Source organism: Saccopteryx bilineata, chromosome 6 (assembly GCF_036850765.1).
Source record: "Saccopteryx bilineata isolate mSacBil1 chromosome 6, mSacBil1_pri_phased_curated, whole genome shotgun sequence".
Lineage (NCBI taxonomy): Eukaryota > Metazoa > Chordata > Mammalia > Chiroptera > Emballonuridae > Saccopteryx > Saccopteryx bilineata.
Genome location: NC_089495.1, coordinates 193,458,199 through 193,476,580, shown reverse-complemented (window position 1 = coordinate 193,476,580; position 18,382 = coordinate 193,458,199). Strand labels below are relative to the sequence as shown.

General features: G+C 37.8%; 1 protein-coding gene and 1 non-coding gene across 4 annotated transcripts in view; one reads left to right on the top strand and one right to left on the bottom strand.

Annotated features, from left to right (window-relative positions):
- The window catches only part of NCOA3 (nuclear receptor coactivator 3), a 112,349-nt gene that overhangs the window by 27,987 nt on the left and 65,980 nt on the right, over positions 1-18,382 (top strand). The gene's annotated exons all lie outside the window — the stretch shown is intronic.
- On the bottom strand, positions 16,068-16,147 carry LOC136309844 (small nucleolar RNA U2-19). Its single transcript, XR_010726475.1, has one exon. It is a non-coding gene; the product is annotated as a small nucleolar RNA U2-19 (small nucleolar RNA).

Below are 18,382 nucleotides of genomic sequence, written 5' to 3'. Positions count from 1 at the left end.
AAAACTTCAAAAGTGTTGAGAAATTTTTTTTTTTTTTAATAGGGACAGAGAGAGTGATAGGGACAGACAGACAGGAACGGAGAGAGATGAGAAGCATTAATCATCAGTTTTTTGTTGAGACACCTTAGTTGTTCATTGATTGCGTTCTCATATGTGCCTTGACCGCAGGCCTTCAGCAGACCGAATAACCCCTTGCCCAAGCCAGTGACCTTGGGTCCAAGCTGGTGAGCTTTGCTCAAACCAGATGAGCCCGCGTTCAAGCTGGCGACCTTGGGGTCTCGAACCTGAGTCTTCTGCATCCTAGTCCAATGCTTTGTCCACTGCGCCGTCGCCTGGTCAGGCCAAAAATTTTTTTGTTACAAGGTTAATACATGTTCTAAATTGGTGATAGGAAATTGCTATGTTAAAAAAAAAAAAAAAAAGAATACCCAGCTAGGAAGGGTCACGTTGATGTACACCTTTTCAGTCTTAAACTATGTATAAATAAACGGGTGAGCAAAAGTAGGTTTATAGTTGTGAGTATAAGAAACAATTTATTCTTGTATTATTACTTATAATGATTGTATTTTTCATACGAACAACCATAAACATACTTTTGCCCACCCCTGTATATACATATTATATAAGAAATGCAATAAAAATGATTCCATTTCCAATATGTTGTGGACATTTTTAGAGGCTGTGTAGTATTTTATTATATGGATATATCAATTTAATTTTTCTGATGTGCATTTTAGTTTATCTTTTTTTGCTAGTAAAAAATAACATTGTAAAAAAAAAATAAAAATAACATTGCAGCCCTGGCTGATTGCTCTGTTGGTTGGAGCGTCTTTCAGAAGCTCAGATGTTGCCGGTTTGATCCCTAGTCAGGGTCCATGCAGGAGCTGACCAGTGTTTCTCTCTCGCTCCATTCCTCTCTTGCTAAAATCAATAAATAAAAATAAAAGATTATATAAAAAAATAACATTGCAGTGAAAGTCAGTACTTGATATCTGTTATTCAGTTGTAGTGAAACTTTTTTTGAATGGATGTTTAATTATCCTTAAGACATGTCTTTCTCAAATTATTTTAAAATTTGTATATAAAATTAAAGTTTTATGGCAATCTTAGTGAAAAGATGATAGGAGAGTCATTTAAATTATTGACACAGTTAAGATAAAATTCTTTGAAGTTTAATCTAGCATTTATGATTTCTTACCTGTAGTTTCTTTTTTGGGTTTTTTTTTTTTTAATTCATTTTAGAAAGGAGAGAGAGAGGAGATAGAGAAGGGGGGAGGAGCAGGAAGCATCAACTCCCATATGTGCCTTGACCAGGCAAGCCCAGGGTTTCGAACTGGCAACCTCAGCATTTCCAGGTCGACGCTTTATCCACTGCGCCACCACAGGTCAGGCTGTAGTTTCTTTTTTGATAAAACATTGAAATGAATGAAGATTGCTTTAGGTGAATAACCAACATGTTTTCAACTAACTACAAGGATGTTTTTTTAAAGTACCAAAGACAATAATGGAATAACTAATTAATTTACGAAGTATAGAAGAAGCTGCTTACCATTATTTCTCCCCAGTGCCTTGTTAATTTAGTTAAGAATTAGTAGGACATGTCCCTCCCTGTCTTCTATACATATATATTTTAAAATTCTCATTTGCTACCATAAGGAGATGATTATTTTTGTTTTAAAATAATTTTAATATAGATGTTTAGTTTTTGAAAGGTTCAAAAGCTTCCATCCAGTTTTATTTAAATGTTTATTTTGTACTGTTAAGCACAGTTAAGGAAAAGTGATTTGTTCGTTTCTGATTTTATAAGTAGTGAAGTTACGGATACACATTTGAAAAAGAAATTTCAGCAATACAGAAAAGTATATCTAGTGATAATGCTAAGATATTTGTATGCATCTCTTTACATTTCTCTATGTAGACTTTAACATATATTAGAAATGAGGGATTTTTTGCATGGTGTTCTGTAATTTTATGTGATGGTGTCTTTTTAGGTTAATAAGATAAAATCAATATTATTTTTTGGTTTCTAATGTGCATGTGACATTTTATTTTCTTTCTGTGTATATTCTATAATTTAAAATGTTAGGTTGTTTCCAATTAGAAATCTATGCATGTATTTATTTATTTATTTTGAGGGAGAAGGAGAGAAGTATAATATCTTGCTCTTGATTGTTTCTCACGTGTGCCCTGTCCAGGCTTGATCTGGCGACCTCAGGGTCGAGTGGGCAACACCAAGATTGAGCTGGTGACCTCCACTCTCCAGAATGACTCTCTATCCACTGTACCATGGGCTGTGGCAGAAATCTTTGCTTTTAAATGCCTCAGTCACTTTAGTAACCAAGGCTAAGACTTTTGTAGTTGGCTTTGTGTTTAAAGTTCTCCCCTCTCCTCAACTCTTTTATATTATTTACTTATTTTTAAAAAGATTTTATTTATTGATTTTACAGAGAGAAGGGAGAAACTGGAGAGGAAGCAAGAAGTATCAACTCATAGTTGCTTCACTCTAATTGTTCATTGATTGTCATATGTGCTTTGACCGGGTGCAAGTCCAGGGTTTTGAACCAGTGACCTCAGCATTCCAGGTTGACACTTTATCCACTGCGCCACCACATGTCAGGCGCTACTCTTTTATTTTTAATTGGAAAAAGCTGAGGTGGTTTATTTGTAGTAAAACATCCAGGGGAGAAAATTATTTTATAAAAGTGTGTGCTGAAGTGAAAGATAAATTCTTTGGCCATGAATGATTTAAATATTTCTGCATTTTTAGTTAAGCTATTTAACAATACTGTGTATTTAATGTTAATTGATTGCAGATCCTTTAAATTCTTTTTACACTAGATTCTTTTTTCAATTTTTGTTTCCTTTAAAAGGGTAATGGTGTTTTTAAAATAAAGTTGATTTTAAGTTTTAAACCATTTAACCTATTAGTTGATTAATATATTTATATGTTAAAACAGACAAACAGGTAAGGGTTTTCTGGTCATTGGATGTAGACTCTGCTATGTGGTGTATATTGAGTAAGTTATTAGTCTTCATCTTGTTTCTTAATTCTTTGGCATTTTTTGTATAGGAGAAACACACATCTCTCCCCCTTTTAAAACTTTTATTAAAGCACTAAGGAGATAGTTTAAAGTGATGGACAGCCCTGGCCAGCTAGCTCAGTTGGTTAGAACGATGTCCTAAAATGCCAAGGTTGCAGGTTTGATCCCGTCAAGGCACGTACAAGAATCAACTAATACATACATAAATAAGTGAAACATTAAATTGATGTTTCTCTCGCTCCTTCCCTTCTCCCAGTCCTTCCTTCCCTCTCTCTAATATCTCTTAATATTTTTAAGTAAAAATTAAAAAAAGTGATGAGATAGATTTTCTTTATATTGAAATTATAGGTTGAAATATTGTTAAAGTTGTTGCAGTTTTTGGAACTTTCAAATATCACATTTTAATTTATAATAAATCTGGCTATCTATAAATGTAAAATATTTTTGATTTTGAAATTTGACTTTAAGAGTGCTTTGATGTGAATGAAAGCGCTAATGTATAATATTTTTAGTTCTCCCCCTCCCTTTTACTTCTTAAAGAAAGATGCAATAGGAAGTAGGTTTAAAAACTTAAAAAACAAATGTATTGATTTTAGAGAGAGAGAAAGTGGGTGGGGAGAGAAAGAGAAAGAGAGAAACATCAGTCTGTTCTTGTTTGTTCCGGGGCTCAGATCTGCAGCCTTTGCACATCAGGATGATACTCCTCCAACCAAGCTGTCTGGCCAGGGCACAATAGGAAGTGGAGTTCTGAATGGACATACAGTCAGAGGATTATATTATAGTGTATTGATGTTGTGTTAGCTAACTACAACTGGGAGGTAGAAGTTTGCATGGCAGGGAATAAAGATAATTGGAATGAATGAAAGGCAAAGTCTTGTACACTCTTAGGTATGATTTTTGTGGTGTCTTTACATTTTTTTTTGTCCTGTTGCTAACCTTATGTTGGGAGCATATACTTTAAAAAGTGGATATAAATATATAGGCACTTATGTATATGATTCATACACATATATTTACATAAATATATACAAATATATAATCAAATAAGGTTGTTTACAAGTTTTAAAGCACTTAAATATCTGAGGGCTGCTAAGTGTTTTCATGTTAAAATAGAGATAATTAGGTAGTTTTCTGATGCATATTTTGCAAATATGCAATACACACTAAGTGATAATGTTCTAGAGAAAGTAATTGTTACCTTTTTGAGGTCTGACCTTCAGAATTAATGCTGAAAGTTTTCATGAATGATGAAAGCATCAAGATGCTTCTCTGCACATTGATGTCCTGACTTCTGTTTGCCAGTCGGAGCTGTCAAAGTTCACTTGCACATGGTGTCTGGGAAAGTGTTTCAAGGTTTGGGTCTCCTTTGGTGTCTATGAAGGCTTACCAAGGGGTTTATGAGCAGTTTTTGAAAACATTTCATTATGAAATTTAAACACAAAACTAGAGAGAATACAAAAATGAACTTCATAAAATGATCGCCTAGCTCAACAATTACTAACTCTTGGCCAATCTTATTTTTATTTACATTTCCTGTTTCCCATATGATTGTGAGGCAAGTCCCAGATAATATATTATTCTGATTGTAACAGTTTTATCCCCCCTTTTGCAGTTTTTCTTTTTGTGATTTCAGTTACCAGCAGTCACCTATGGTTCAAAAGTATTAAATAGAAAATTCCAGAAATAAGCAATTCATACATTTCAAATTTTCTGCTGTTCTGAATAATGTGAAATTTTGCACTGTTCTTCTGTGTCTCAGCTGGGACATGAATCATTCCGTTGTCCAGTGTATCTGTACCGTGTATGCTTTCTGGCTGTTTATCACTTAGCCGTCTTGGTTATGAGAGAGAGAGACCACATTCACATACTTTTTAATGCATATAGTGTTATAGTTGTTCTATTTTATTATTATTTATTGTTGTTAATCTCTTAATGTGCCTAATTTATAGATTAAATTTGATCGTAGGTACCTGTATATATGTATAGGACGAAATGTGGGATTCATTACTATCTGCATTTTCAGGCATCCAAGGGGCAGGGGTGGGTGTCTTGGAATTTATCCTTCTCAGATAAGGGGGAAATATGATATCTTTTTGAAAAAAAGCAAACCCACATAATCTCACCTTAAGAAACTCCTTAATATAAAATATCCAGGCATGTTCTATTTTTCAGTTGCTTAAAACATAACTACAATATGTTTATAGTTTGAATTAGATGCATATATTGCAATTTGTTTTATCTTTTATGTCTCTTTTATTTAGGTTCCTATTGCTTCTCTTTTCCTCCCCTTTTATTGGAAAAAATGGGGCTATGTCCTGCAAAATTTTCCATAGTATGGATTTTGCATCTGAGTAGTGTCATTTAGCACATTCTTCTGTCCCCTGTGTTTTCTATAAATTGGTGGTTGGATCTAGAGTCTTTAACACAGATTATTTAAAGAGAATCAGTTTCCAGATTCATAAATGTCTGTTCTTTTAAATCCTGAAGTTGGTCTGCCTGAGAAAGCTTTGCAGAGTCTTCTTCTCCAGATGTCTCCTTTCACAGTTCTTCTAATTGCCAAAAGAAAGGAATAACAAAAAAAGTTTTTTTACTGTGTTGTATTCATCCTGAGTATTAAAAGAAAAATCTCAGGTTTGAAACACATGGACAATTACTGTTATTGGTGTCATGGTTTAAAAAATGAATGAGTAATGGCTGGGTAACGAATGGTCTGTCCGGTGCTTCTAAGTCTGTTTTCATCAAAATCAAAAGTGAAGGGAGAATTAATTAACTTGTTCTCTGAGAGATAATGAAAAAATAATTTTTAATGATAGTTCACTGAGATTTTTGTCCATGTAACAAAGATTGCATTGAAATAATTGAGTGACATTGCTTTCACATAACTCCCTGTACTTAATTATCTACTTTAAGCCAGCAAGTTTTATGTATAGTTTTTTATTTTTTTATTTTTATTTTTGTATTTTTCTGAAGCTGGAAACAGGGAGAGACAGTCAGACAGACTCCCGCATGCATCCGACCGGGATCCACCCGGCACGCCCACCAGGGGCGACGCTTTGCCACGACCAGAGCCACTCTAGCGCCTGGGGCAGAGGCCAAGGAGCCATCCCCAGCGCCCGGGCCATCTTTGCTCCAGTGGAGCCTCGGCTGCGGGAGGGGAAGAGAGAGACAGAGAGGAAGGGGGGGTGGAGAAGCAAATGGGCGCTTCTCCTATGTGCCCTGGCCGGGAATCGAACCTGGGACTTCCGCACGCCAGGCCGACGCTCTACCGCTGAGCCAACCGGCCAGGGCTATGTATAGTTTTACAAACAAAAAAGTAAAAAATGATGGCCACTGTTGCGATGTAGCAATATTATTTATTGTGGATACCTGGATGCATGGGTTTATGTATCATAACAGATTGACTTACATTGAAAAATGTACTTTTGCCCTGGTGGGTTGGCTGAGTGGTAGAGTGTCGGCCCGGCATGTGGATATTTCAGTTTGATTCCCAGTCAGGGCACACAGGAGAAGTGACCATCTGCTTCTCCACCCCTTCTTCTCCTTCCTCCCTTCCCCTTCCCCCCCAGATGGGCAGAGCATCCTCCTAGTGGGCTTGCTGGATGGATCCTGGTTCAGGAGCATGCAGGAGTCTGTTTCTCTGCTTCCCCTCCTCTCACTAAAATAAAATAAAAAAGAAAAAGAAAAATGTACCTTTTACATGAATTTTATAAAAATTTGCAATATATTTATATTTTGAATAATTGCATCCTGATAACAAATATATTAATAATTCAGAATAAAATGCATTTTCAACCTTTAAGAGCCTATGCTCAAATAGAATTTAATTATTATTTCAATTTATTATTGTAGAGATAAGATGGTTATTAAAATACTTTCAAGCATACAATGATACTCCATTATGATCAAATACTGTGGGAGAAGAGGACTAGAAATTTGTCTTCCAAGAAAAAGGAACAGTTATAAAATTTCTGGCTGTTAGGATGATGATAAGTTTCCTTTGAATACATAAGAATGATGTAACTTTATTAAAAATTCTTATACTGATAATATCTTGGAAATTACTGCTTTATAACTAATGTTGTTTTTGTGTGTGTGTGTGTGTGTGTGACAGAGATGGAGAGGGACAGAGAGGGGCAGATAGGGACAGACAGACAGGAAGGGAGAGAGATGAGAAGCATCAGTTCTTCCTTGTGGTTCCTTAGTTGTTCATTGATTGCCTTCTCATATGTGCCTTGACCAGGGGACTACAGCAGACCGAGTGACCCCTTGCTCAAGCCCGTGACCTTGGGCTCAAGCTGGTGAGCCTTGCTCAAACCAGATGAGTCCGCACTCCAGCCGCTGACCTTGGGATTTTGAACCTGGGTCCTCTGTGTCCCAATCTGATGCTCTATCCACGGTGCCACCGCCTGGTCAGGCTATAACTAGTATTTTAAAAAAACATTATTTTGTTGACATGCTTTCAAGTGTCCCACTCAGTATAACACCCCGCTACACACTGCATCGTGACCCCCTACTAACTAGTTAAGTGTTAATTTAAATATCAACTTACAAATATTCCAGGGTACATATATTTTCAAGATTCTTTTAGTAGGTATGTGAGCAAAAGTGTGAAGGAAGTTTTGGTACCCACTAATGTTGGGCTCCATACTGTTGTTGATAAAATGACTACAGTGTTACATTCCTGGCTTTCAAGTAGTATATTTCTAGAAAAAAATACTACATAGATGTTTGAAACAAAGACACATAACTTTATAAAAACATGAAATGTAAAGAAACTTGAATACCAATCCTCCCCATTTTTGGCAAACAAACAACTGGCTCGTTAGTTTATATAAGCAAAATGATAAAGCCATATTTTGTATTTGCAATTTTAAGTCAACCCTTCCTGCCCTGTGTTTCTTTATCAAAATATAGGCTGGAAAATAAATGTTCTTGTTAAATGATTAAAAAAAATTAACAGTGATTAAAAGAAAATTAGAATATTGGTAATTCTGGTGAAAAAATTTATGCATTTAAAAAAATTGAAAATTATTTGATCACATCTTAATTTGCTAAAATAAAAAAGGAAAACAAGAACTTTGCAGGCTTAATATTTCATCATAAGATAATGTATGTGTCCTCCCCATGAAGAATAAATAAGGAGGCTAAAATAGAAAGACTAAGGTAAACATTTCTTAAAACTAAATTTAAAATGTTTTTTGCTTGAAGGAAGCACTATTTCCCTGGGTTTTTAATTCCTCATGCACCAGGTTGGTTCTTTTGCTGAGGATGAGGCACTTTGGTAGTAGTAGTGTTGCCATGGTGACTGCCTTCCAAGTGCTGCCTCAAGGTCACTCATCACTCATATCCCTGAATACTTGGATTTTTTAGAGAAAAATATCAGCACTCAGTGGATAACAGAAAGTTAAATATTACATTGCATTACTCAAACAAATCTATCGAAATTATACTTATAGTATTTTGTATTGACAATGTTGAAAAACTGTTTTCTTTAAATATTGAATTTTAATCAGCCAGATTAGAAGGTAGATGGTATATATAAATTATCTGTAGCCATATATTGTAATAATTTGATTTTATTCCATTTGTTGTAACCCTTTAAAAAGACGTAGTAACTTGACTGCATTTATATTTAAGTATCTCTAAACATAACTACCTCAGTATTTGTTTTTTTTGATGAGACAGGGACAAAGATTCCCTAACATTTTTTTTCTTTTCGGTAAACTTAGCTTGAAGTTGCCAGTTATGTGAGCCTTTGTTCATATTAGAGTGATCATTTTATTTTCCTCAAACTAGATTTCAGAGATCTATTATCTACCTAGCTTCTATTTCATGTATTCTTTGTCTTCATACTGTTGTTAGTTTTCCTAACTCTTACTTTTTGGATTTTTATCTTTTAGTTAAATTTAAGATGTTATACCACCTCAAATTTTTATGTATTCTTATCAAACTGGGTTTCATTGAAAGAAAATATGAAAAGAAATGCCTCCTTGCATTTTTCTTTATTTTCCTGTGAATCTTGTTCTAAGGAGAGAAGAATCAGAGCTGTGTGCCTCCATTAGGCTGGAAGGTGACTTTGAAATCAGAGATGAGAAACATTATTGTAAAAAGGAAAGTGCCACCGAAACAAACGAAAATTGCTCCTCAAACATATATGGCTACAAAATTTGGTCTTTCAGCTAATTAGACTCTAACTAGTTGTTCTGCATCCAGGGGAATTGGATATGTTGGTTCTCATAAAGCATTTTCATCTCTGCTTCTGCAGAGCAGCCACCTTTGCAGTGTCTGATCAAGATACTACTTTACATGCTTGAAATTTTAATGAATGCAGAGCTCTCGAGACAGTATTGGGAATCTGCCAGGTAGTGTATACCATCTAATGTGTGTTTTATTTATGCATATTTTGAAATCAAGTATGTTATCTGATGCTGTTTTTGCTAATTTATTTGGAAGAAGGAATTGATTTAAAACTGTAGGCTATGATGTAAGGCAGTATGATCTAGAAAATGTATTAGACTAGTTGGCCAGGCTCCCATACTGATTCTACATCGTCTTACTGTGTGAACTTGGTCAAGTCAGTTTTGTGCTTCATTTTCATCATCTGTAAAACAGGGTGGTTCCATTCCCATCGTGACCTTTCATGACTCCATTCTATTGTTTTGTGTATTAAATTTGGATTATCTTCCAAAATGGAATAGAATTGTAGTTCACACTAATCTAAAATGCTGAATCTTTTCAACTAATTTTTTGGATTTTAGATGGAAATTTATTTTGTTTCCTGAGGTAACTTTAAAGTGATTGTGTTCTAGATACATATATGTATATATGTGTGTGTGAGTGTGTATGTGTGTATATATTTTTGTGACAGACAGAGATAGGGACAGACAGGAAGGGAGAGAGATGAGAAGCATCAATTCTTTGTTGCTGCTCCTTAGTTGTTCATTGATTGCTTTCCCATATGTGTTTTGACCAGGGGGGCTATAGCAGAGTGAGTGACCCTTTGTTCAAGCTGGCAACCGTGGGCTCAAGCCAGTGATTGTGGGGTCATATCTATAATCCCAATCTGAAGCCAGCGACCCTACACTCAAGCTGGATGAGCCTGTGCTGCTCAAGCCGGTGACCTTGAGGTTTCCAACCTGGGTCCTCTGCATCCCGGTTGGACGCTCAATCCACTGTTCCATTGCCTGGTCAGGCTAGATGCATATTTAATTAGATTATTTTGAAAGGAGGGAAGGAAGAATTTGAGTGGTAGTGGTTATGTGGCAAATAATTAGCAGTTTTTAAAATGTTTTGTGACCCTATAGAGTTAGAATTGACTGTAGATGTAGAAACTGAAAAATATCAAATAGAAATTGATTTTGAATCTTTTTTTAAAGATTTTATTTATTCATTTTAGAGAGAAAGAGAGGAGAGAGAGAGAGCGCGCGAGAGAGAAAGAAGGGGGTAGGAGCAGGAAGCATCAACTCCCATATGTGCCTTGACCAGGCAAGCTCAGGGTTTCGAACAGGTGACCTCAGCGTTCCAGGTTGATGCTTGATCTACTGTGCCACCACAGGTCAGGCTGATTTTGAATATTCTGAACATGGGCTTAGTGTAGGTTTTAGACTTTTTCAGTGAGGAAGGAGGCTTCATATTCAATATTTTTTTTTCTTTGACGTTTTCCTTAATTTATCTCATTCTCTAGAACAGGAAGGCTTTAGTCTCAAAAGACGGTGCACATCCATGTTTCTTTTGAATTAGAAAAAAAATTAATGAGTTTTAAAAAAGTTTGCAATATAAAGAATATTTGAACAAAAAGGGAAAGCTGTGGTTTGGTGCCGTGTCTTTCCATGCCCACTTCCGTGCATATGTAAACACACATAGTTTTTACTCTACTGCGTCATGTAGTGCTTATTCTGCCATTGCCATCTTTTGTCAGAGCATAGAGATGTACTTCCTTACACATATGGATCTAGTAGAGTCTTAATATTAAACCAGACTTGGTTTATATTGGTTGGTATATCGATTGGTTGGTAAAACTGTGCCACAGATAACATCCTTTTTCTTCTATTTTTACCTAAGGTGCAAATATTCCCGTAGAACAGATTTTCTTTCTTTTTTTTGTGTGTTCTTCTGAAGCTGGAAATGGGGAGGCAGTCAGACAGACTCCCACATGCGCCCGACTGGGATCCACCTGGCATGCCCACCAGGGGGTGATGCTCTGCCCATCTGGGGCATTGCTCTGCCACAACCAGAGCCATTCTAGCGCCTGAGGCAGAGGCCATAGAGCCATCCTCAGCGCCCGGGCCAACTTTGCTCCAATGGAGCCTTGGCTGCGGGAGGGGAAGAGAGAGACAGAGAGGAAGGAGAGGGAGAGGGGTAGAGAAGCAGATGGGCGCTTCTCCTGTGTGCCCTGGCTGGGAATCGAACCCGGGACTCCTGCACGTCAGGCCGACGCTCTACCACTGAGCCAACCGGCCAGGGCAGAACAGATTTTCTTTAAGTTGAATTTCTGGGTCAGAGGGATATCCTTAATGTTTGGATAGATATTTTAAAATTGTCTTCCAGAAAGTTGTAAAAGTTTGCAGTCCTGAGTTCGATCTGTGGTGGTGCAGTGGATAAAGCGTCGACCTGGAAATGCTGAGGTTGCCGGTTTGAAACCCTGGGCTTGCCTGGTCAAGGCACATATGGGAGTTGATGCTTCCTGCTCCTCCCTCCTTCTCTTTCTCTGTTTCTCTCTCTCTCCTCTCTCTCTCTCTTCTTTCTAAAATGAACAAAAAAAAAAGTTTGCAGTCCTGTTTACAGTAACACCGGCTTTTCATGCACATTTTCATTGGATGATCTCATAGCTATCATTCATTGAGTTACCACTTGTGTTAGGAATTGTGTCAGTTGCTTAACAGATAATTTGGTAAGATATTACTGTATTTTTTCCCCATATACAACTGAGAAATTTAAGGGTCTGAAAGGTGAAATAATTTCCTTAAGGCCACATAACTATTAAATGGCAACACTGGGGTTTTAATCCCTGTGTTTGTGACTCCAAAGTCTGTGTTTCTTCTGTCTAAAAACAGTACCTCTAATATTGCTCAGGTTGAGAGGACTGTCTTTCATAGGAGCACATAGAAGTTCAGAATATGCATATTTTTTTCTAAAACCAGTGTTATTGTCACATAATATGTAACATGTTAATAGTGCTTTTAAATCAGCTATAGCTTAAATTGTATAGGTAATGCACTTTAATTTTTTTTTAAAAAGCATGTATAATATATAATTCCTGATTCTGGCTTTGTGTGTTTGATTTTTTTTTACTTTGAAAATATGTCTTATTCAAGTAGTGTTAAGATTATTTTGAGGAACCAATGAGTACAAGTGGAAATGTACTGCCAGTTTATTTTTATTTTTAATTTTTTTAGATTTTTTTATTTATTCATTTTTTAGAGAGAGGAAACAGAGAGAGAGAGAGAGAGAGAGAAGGAAGGAGGAGCAGAAAGCATCAACTCCCATATGTGCCTTGACCAGGCAAGCCTGGAGTTTTGAACCAGCGACCTCAGCATTCTAGGTCAACGCTTTTACCCACTGCACCACCACAGGTTAGGCCTGTACTGCCAGTTTATAACCCTAGTCAAGTTTTAGGAAGAGTGGACTGTATTAGTTTGCTAGGACTGCCATAACTAAGTACCATAGACCAGGTGGCTTAAACAACAAATTTATTTTTTCACAGTTCTGGAGGCTAGAAGTTCAAGATCAGGGTATCCACAGGGTTGATATCTTCTGAGGTCTTTCTGCTTGGCTTGTTGATGGCCATCTTCTCTCTTGTGTCTTGCATGGTCTTACCTCTGTGTGTGTCTGTGTGCTAATCTTTTCTTATAAAGACACCAGTCATACTGGATTAGGGCCCACCCTAATAACCTCATATTAACTTAATTACCCCATTAAAAACCCTATCTCTAAATACAGTCACATTCTGAGGTTATGGGGGCTAAGACTTCAACATGTGGAATTTTGGGGGAGGGTGGGAGGACATGATTCAGTTTGTAACATAGGCCATGTTATTTTTGTCTTCCCAATTTTAAGGATTTTGTAATTTTTTTCTTGTGGGAGAGACAGAGTCAGAAAGAGGGACAGGTAGGGACAGACAGACAGGAAGGGAGAGAGATGAGAAACATCAGTTTTTTGTTTCGACACCTTAGTTGTTCATTGATTGCTTTCTCATATGTGCCTTGACTGGTGGGCTACAGCAGACTGAGTAACCCCTTGCTTGAGCCAGAGACCTTGGTCTCAAGCCGGTGAGCCTTGCCCAAACCAGATGAGCTCGCGCTCAAGCTGAGGACCTCGGGACCTCGAACCTGGATCCTCCACATCCCAGTTCGACACTCTCTTCACTGCGCCACCGCCTGGATTTTGTAATCTTTATGTTTGTAATGTCTAGCATGTGATTTTTAAATTCTCTTCATAAATTTGAAATGACTGGTTTAGCATTATGAAAATACTAAATCCTTGCTTTGTTAAATGTTCTGCTCTACTAAATGTAAACATAGTTTATTTAGCTAGTAATTATAATAACATTTTTATAATAAGATAATTGTTAGTTTTTTAAGGGGTAGTTTAGAAGAAAAGAAGGGATATTCATTGTTAGAAAAGATGCTAAGGTAAGTGGTAGGAAAAGCTTGAACTCCCAGAATGTAACTTGTGCCTTCTGGATCTTTGTTTTTAGCATTTTATCATAAATAAATACTAAGAGCCATAGTTACCATTTATTGATCTGTTGATATATGTACCAGAATTTGAGTATTTCAAGCTCTTTATGTAATTCTCATATAATTCTCACAGCAAGTCCACACGGTATTTTTTTTATCCATTTTAGGATGAGGCCCTCAACTGGGTGAAGTTAGCCCATTTACATGCAAGGTTTGTAATCTTTACTAGACTGCCTTCTCATTTTCTACTTGAAATTTGTCATTTTATGGCAGATTTCTCTATATTATACATGATTTCATCTTTTTTGGTCAGGAGCCAGAGGTTTTCTTCTCTATGTTGGGCAGAATTCCAGAAATCATTCCTGGAACAGAAAACTGAAGGCATTTGGTATTTTATAGTATGACATTAAGTCATAAGTGTGTGTGTATGTTTTAAATTCCAGAAAATTGTAGTAGCTGGGTTGGCATCTTTTTTTTAAATTTTATTTTTTATTTTTTTTATTTTTCTGAAGCTGGAAACGGGGAGAGACAGTCAGACAGACTCCCACATGCGCCCGACTGGGATCCACCCGGCACGCCCACCAGGGGCGAAGCTCTGCCCACCAGGGGCGACGCTCTGCCCCTCCGGGGGGTCGCTCTGCTGCGACCAGAGCCACTCTAGCACCTGGGGCAGAGGCCAAGGAGCCATCCCCAGCGCCTGGGCCATCTTTGCTCCAATGGAGCCTTGGCTGCGGGAGGGGAAGAGAGAGGAAGGAGGGGGGGTGGAGAAGCAAGTGGGCGCTTCTCCTATGTGCCCTGGCCGGGAATCGAACCCGGGTCCCCCGCACGCCAGGCCGACGCTCTACCGCTGAGCCAACTGGCCAGGGCCTTGGGTTGGCATCTTTTAATTATATTTTAGCTGCTTGAGTCCCGGAGATTTTATATTAATGCCACAGATTACTTTTTTACAAAATTTATTTATTTATTTTAGCAGAGAGGAAGGGAGAGAGAGAGATAGATAGGAACATTGATCTGTTCCTGTATGTGCCCTGACCAGGGACTGAACCAGCAAACTCTGTGCTTTGGGACGATGTTCCAACCAACCAGGCCACCTGGCCAGGGCTGCCACAGATTACTTGAAGGCAGACTTATCCTTTTTCAGTACTGTTTCACTTTATTTTCCTTTGTACTTATAACTAGAAAGATTATCTAATAATAGAATATCTTCTTTAGAGAACTTTTCAAATGTTATGGGATTTTATGTAAAACCTTCTTATATTCAGGCATACCTCAGAGATATTGCAGACTTGGTTCTAGACCATCACAATAAAGCAAATTGTTATCTTCTTGCCGGTAGAGGGTCTTGCCTTCCATTTGTAAAAAATTCAACATTTGTGAAGTGCAGTACAGCAAAGTGCAGAGAAGCTATGTCTGTGTCGGTAAGCAACTTTAGATGTTTTGACCGTTTTTTGGGGAACAATTCACTCCTCTATGATCTTTGAGCATCCTATACATGTTCACCTGTACAAATTTTTCCTCTTATTTCATCCACCCAAATTTTGTGTGACTGCTGTGTGTTAGGCACTGTGGTCAAATCAATACAGAGCCTTGAACTCGACCTTCAAGAGGGGGAAGGAAGCCAGGCAGTTACCAGGTGATAAGCATAATAGGGGTGTTCAAAAGTGTTAGTTATGGAGTTCGTTGGAGGATTGTATAACTTAAACTAGGATTGGGAAGGTGGGCTCGAAAAGACAAAGTTGAAGCATCTCGGCAAGCTTTCAGGAGGAGGAGAGTTACAAGGTTCAAGCTGGAGGTGAGTGCTGGATCCATAGGATAGCATTCTGAGTGAGAGCAGTTTGTGTGAAAGATTTGTAACAGTTGGGGTGTCCTCTGGGAAATGGTAAGTTATTTAGTGTTACTGAGCCCTTAGGTTCAAGGAGAGGTCTTTAGAAATGAGCTGAGAAGAGGATTTCAACTGTATAGGCACAGAAGAGATTAAGTAGAGGCATGGAAAGACTGTCCTGATTCAGTTTAGGATTAAGTGGAGAATAAAGGTAGACTTTTGGAGTAGTCCAGGGAAAACATACTACAAGACTACTAAAGGGTAGTTGTAATGAGGTTAGAAAGAAATAGATTTGAGAGATATTACAAACTAATGATACCGTCGATGACAGAGGTGCAGGACATAAACTCTTAAGACTATCTTATGCTTCCCTAGTATTGAGTTTACTTATAGTATTATAATGGGCATTTAGTAACCTTTGAATGAATAAATGGACAGAATGGCTAATTTTGCCAATGATGAGTCTGTTAGTCTAACCTACTACTACTTTTCTCAGTTCTACATGTTTTTATTTTTATTTATTAATTTCATTCAATTCTGAGCTCAGATCAAGGTAGACTGGAAGATCTTCTGATGTTCAGATTTAACTATTTCCATCACTGATCCACTTCAGTAAGAGAGGATCTCAGAGACTCTACATATTTTTAGACATCTGGGTATTGCTATTATGGGACTGTAGTGGAATTTTCACATAAGTCTATATACAAAGCTGTTGAAAGACAAATTATAAATTATTTCCCCCTAAGATCACATAAGTGGCTTCGAATAAGTGGCAGACCTCCTGACAGAATTCAGGTCTTCTTAATTCAGGTGTTCTTTGTGGTGGGATACTTATTCTTGTGGCCACATAATGCTTGATTGAACCATGTTAAAATTTCACTCAAACCCCTTTTAAAGGCTTTATTGGTATTACTTTGTTCTAAAGATAATAAATCTTCCTCTCAACCTTATTGGTATATTTTGAGAAATGGGGTTAAATTGACAAAATTTGTCATGACTTACAAAAATAATCATGGATTAGATTGAGAATCTCAGTGAGAAAGCAGGAAGGATGGAAGTGTTTTTCAGGTTGGGATAAGCGAGATCTTTTAAGAGGCTTTATTCTAGTCCACTGCTACTCAGAAGTATAGTCTATGTTCTTGCAGTATTTGTACCATCTGGGTCACATTAAGAGTGCAAATTCATGGGTAGCCAGCCAGGCCTACCGAGTTGTACTCTTGGAGGAGGGCCCAGGAATTTAACAACCATCCATCTTCCACAGGTGATTCTGCTCCCTAAAGTTTGAGAAGCACTTTTCAAGACTAGACAGTAGATAGGGAGGATTAACTTCATTTCCTCTCTTTAGAAGTACTATTAACTGTTATGTTTAGGAACATGTGTCCTAGAGCAGCTCTAAAAAGTCAGGTTTCCCCTGCAGCAGTGGCTATCAAACTTTGGCCCACACCAGAATCACCTGGATGCCTAAATCACAGACTGCTGGCCCCACTTTCAGAGTTTATGACACTGGCATAAGGGTCAAGAATGTGCATTTCTTTGTGTTGGTGATGTGAATGCTGCTGGTCTTGGGACCACAATTAGATGACCACTGTTGAAGTGGGAGATGGGAATTATGATTCAGGCAGAATCTCTCCGTCTAATGGTTTTCTGGACCCAAGATCCTTTTTATGAAAAAAAATAGAGGATGAAACCGTACTTCTAATATCCCTTGGTCATAATTGGAAAAAACTTAGTTTTAGGGTTAGTTATGCCCCTCTTTCCCTCCAAATTACAAAATGGTTGCTATTGGGTAATTTTGGAATAAAAATTTATGCAATCACAGTGTTTAGTACAATTAAAATTTAGGGAAAGGTAGTACAAAAAGCATGAACATGGAATTCAGGCTTTTTTTGAGTTCGAATTAATCCCTGTTCTATCCTCAATTGTGAGACCTTGAGCATTATTCTAACCTACCAAAATTTTAATGTTCTTATCCATGGATAGTAAAATGCTGTGCACCCTCAGATTCTAGTAAATGTTCCTTCTCTTTATGGTAAGATCTAGTTTAAAATAACTTTAAACAGTTTGTTGCCCTAGGTTCAAATGGTGAATGAAAAATATTTGGAGTGCCAGAAAGGGTAAATTATTCCAAAGGTTGTTTGGGATTAAATTGTATATCAAATACAATCTTTCATCTAATAAAGGTCATTTAATATGTGGTGCTACTCAGATTTTCTTAATCTGCCTTCCAGTTAAGCTGTTTAGGGAGAATAAATCCTTATTTGGCAAGTAATGTAGCCCCCTCCTTTTTTTGTGAGAAGAGGAAGGGAGGAGAGAGAGACAGGAAGGGAAAGATGAAAAGCATCAAACCTGTAATTGTGTCACTTCAGTTGTTCATTGATTGCTTCTCATACATGCCTTGACTGGGGGGGTTCCAGCCAAGACAGTGACCCCTTGCTGAAGCCAGTGGGCTTCAAGTCGGTGACCCCACACTCAAGCTGTGAGCCTGCGCTTAAGGTGGTGACCTCAGGGTTTCGAACTGGGGTCATTAGCATCCTAGGTTGACATTCTATCCACTGTGCCATCATCTGGTCAGGCGCAAGTTGTTTTTTTCAGTTGTTTCATGGACATTTTTTGTGTGTGTAGTTTTCTGAAGTGAGAAATGGGGAGGCAGACAGACTCCCCCATGCGCCCAACCAGGATCCACCCGGCATGCCCACGAGGGGGCGATGCTTGGCCTATCTAGAGAGTTGCTGTTGCAACCGGAGTCATTCTAGCGCCTGAGGCGGAGGCCATGGAGCCATCCTCAGTGCCCGGGCGAACTTTGCTCCAATGGAGCCTTGGCTGCAGGAAGGAAAGAGAGA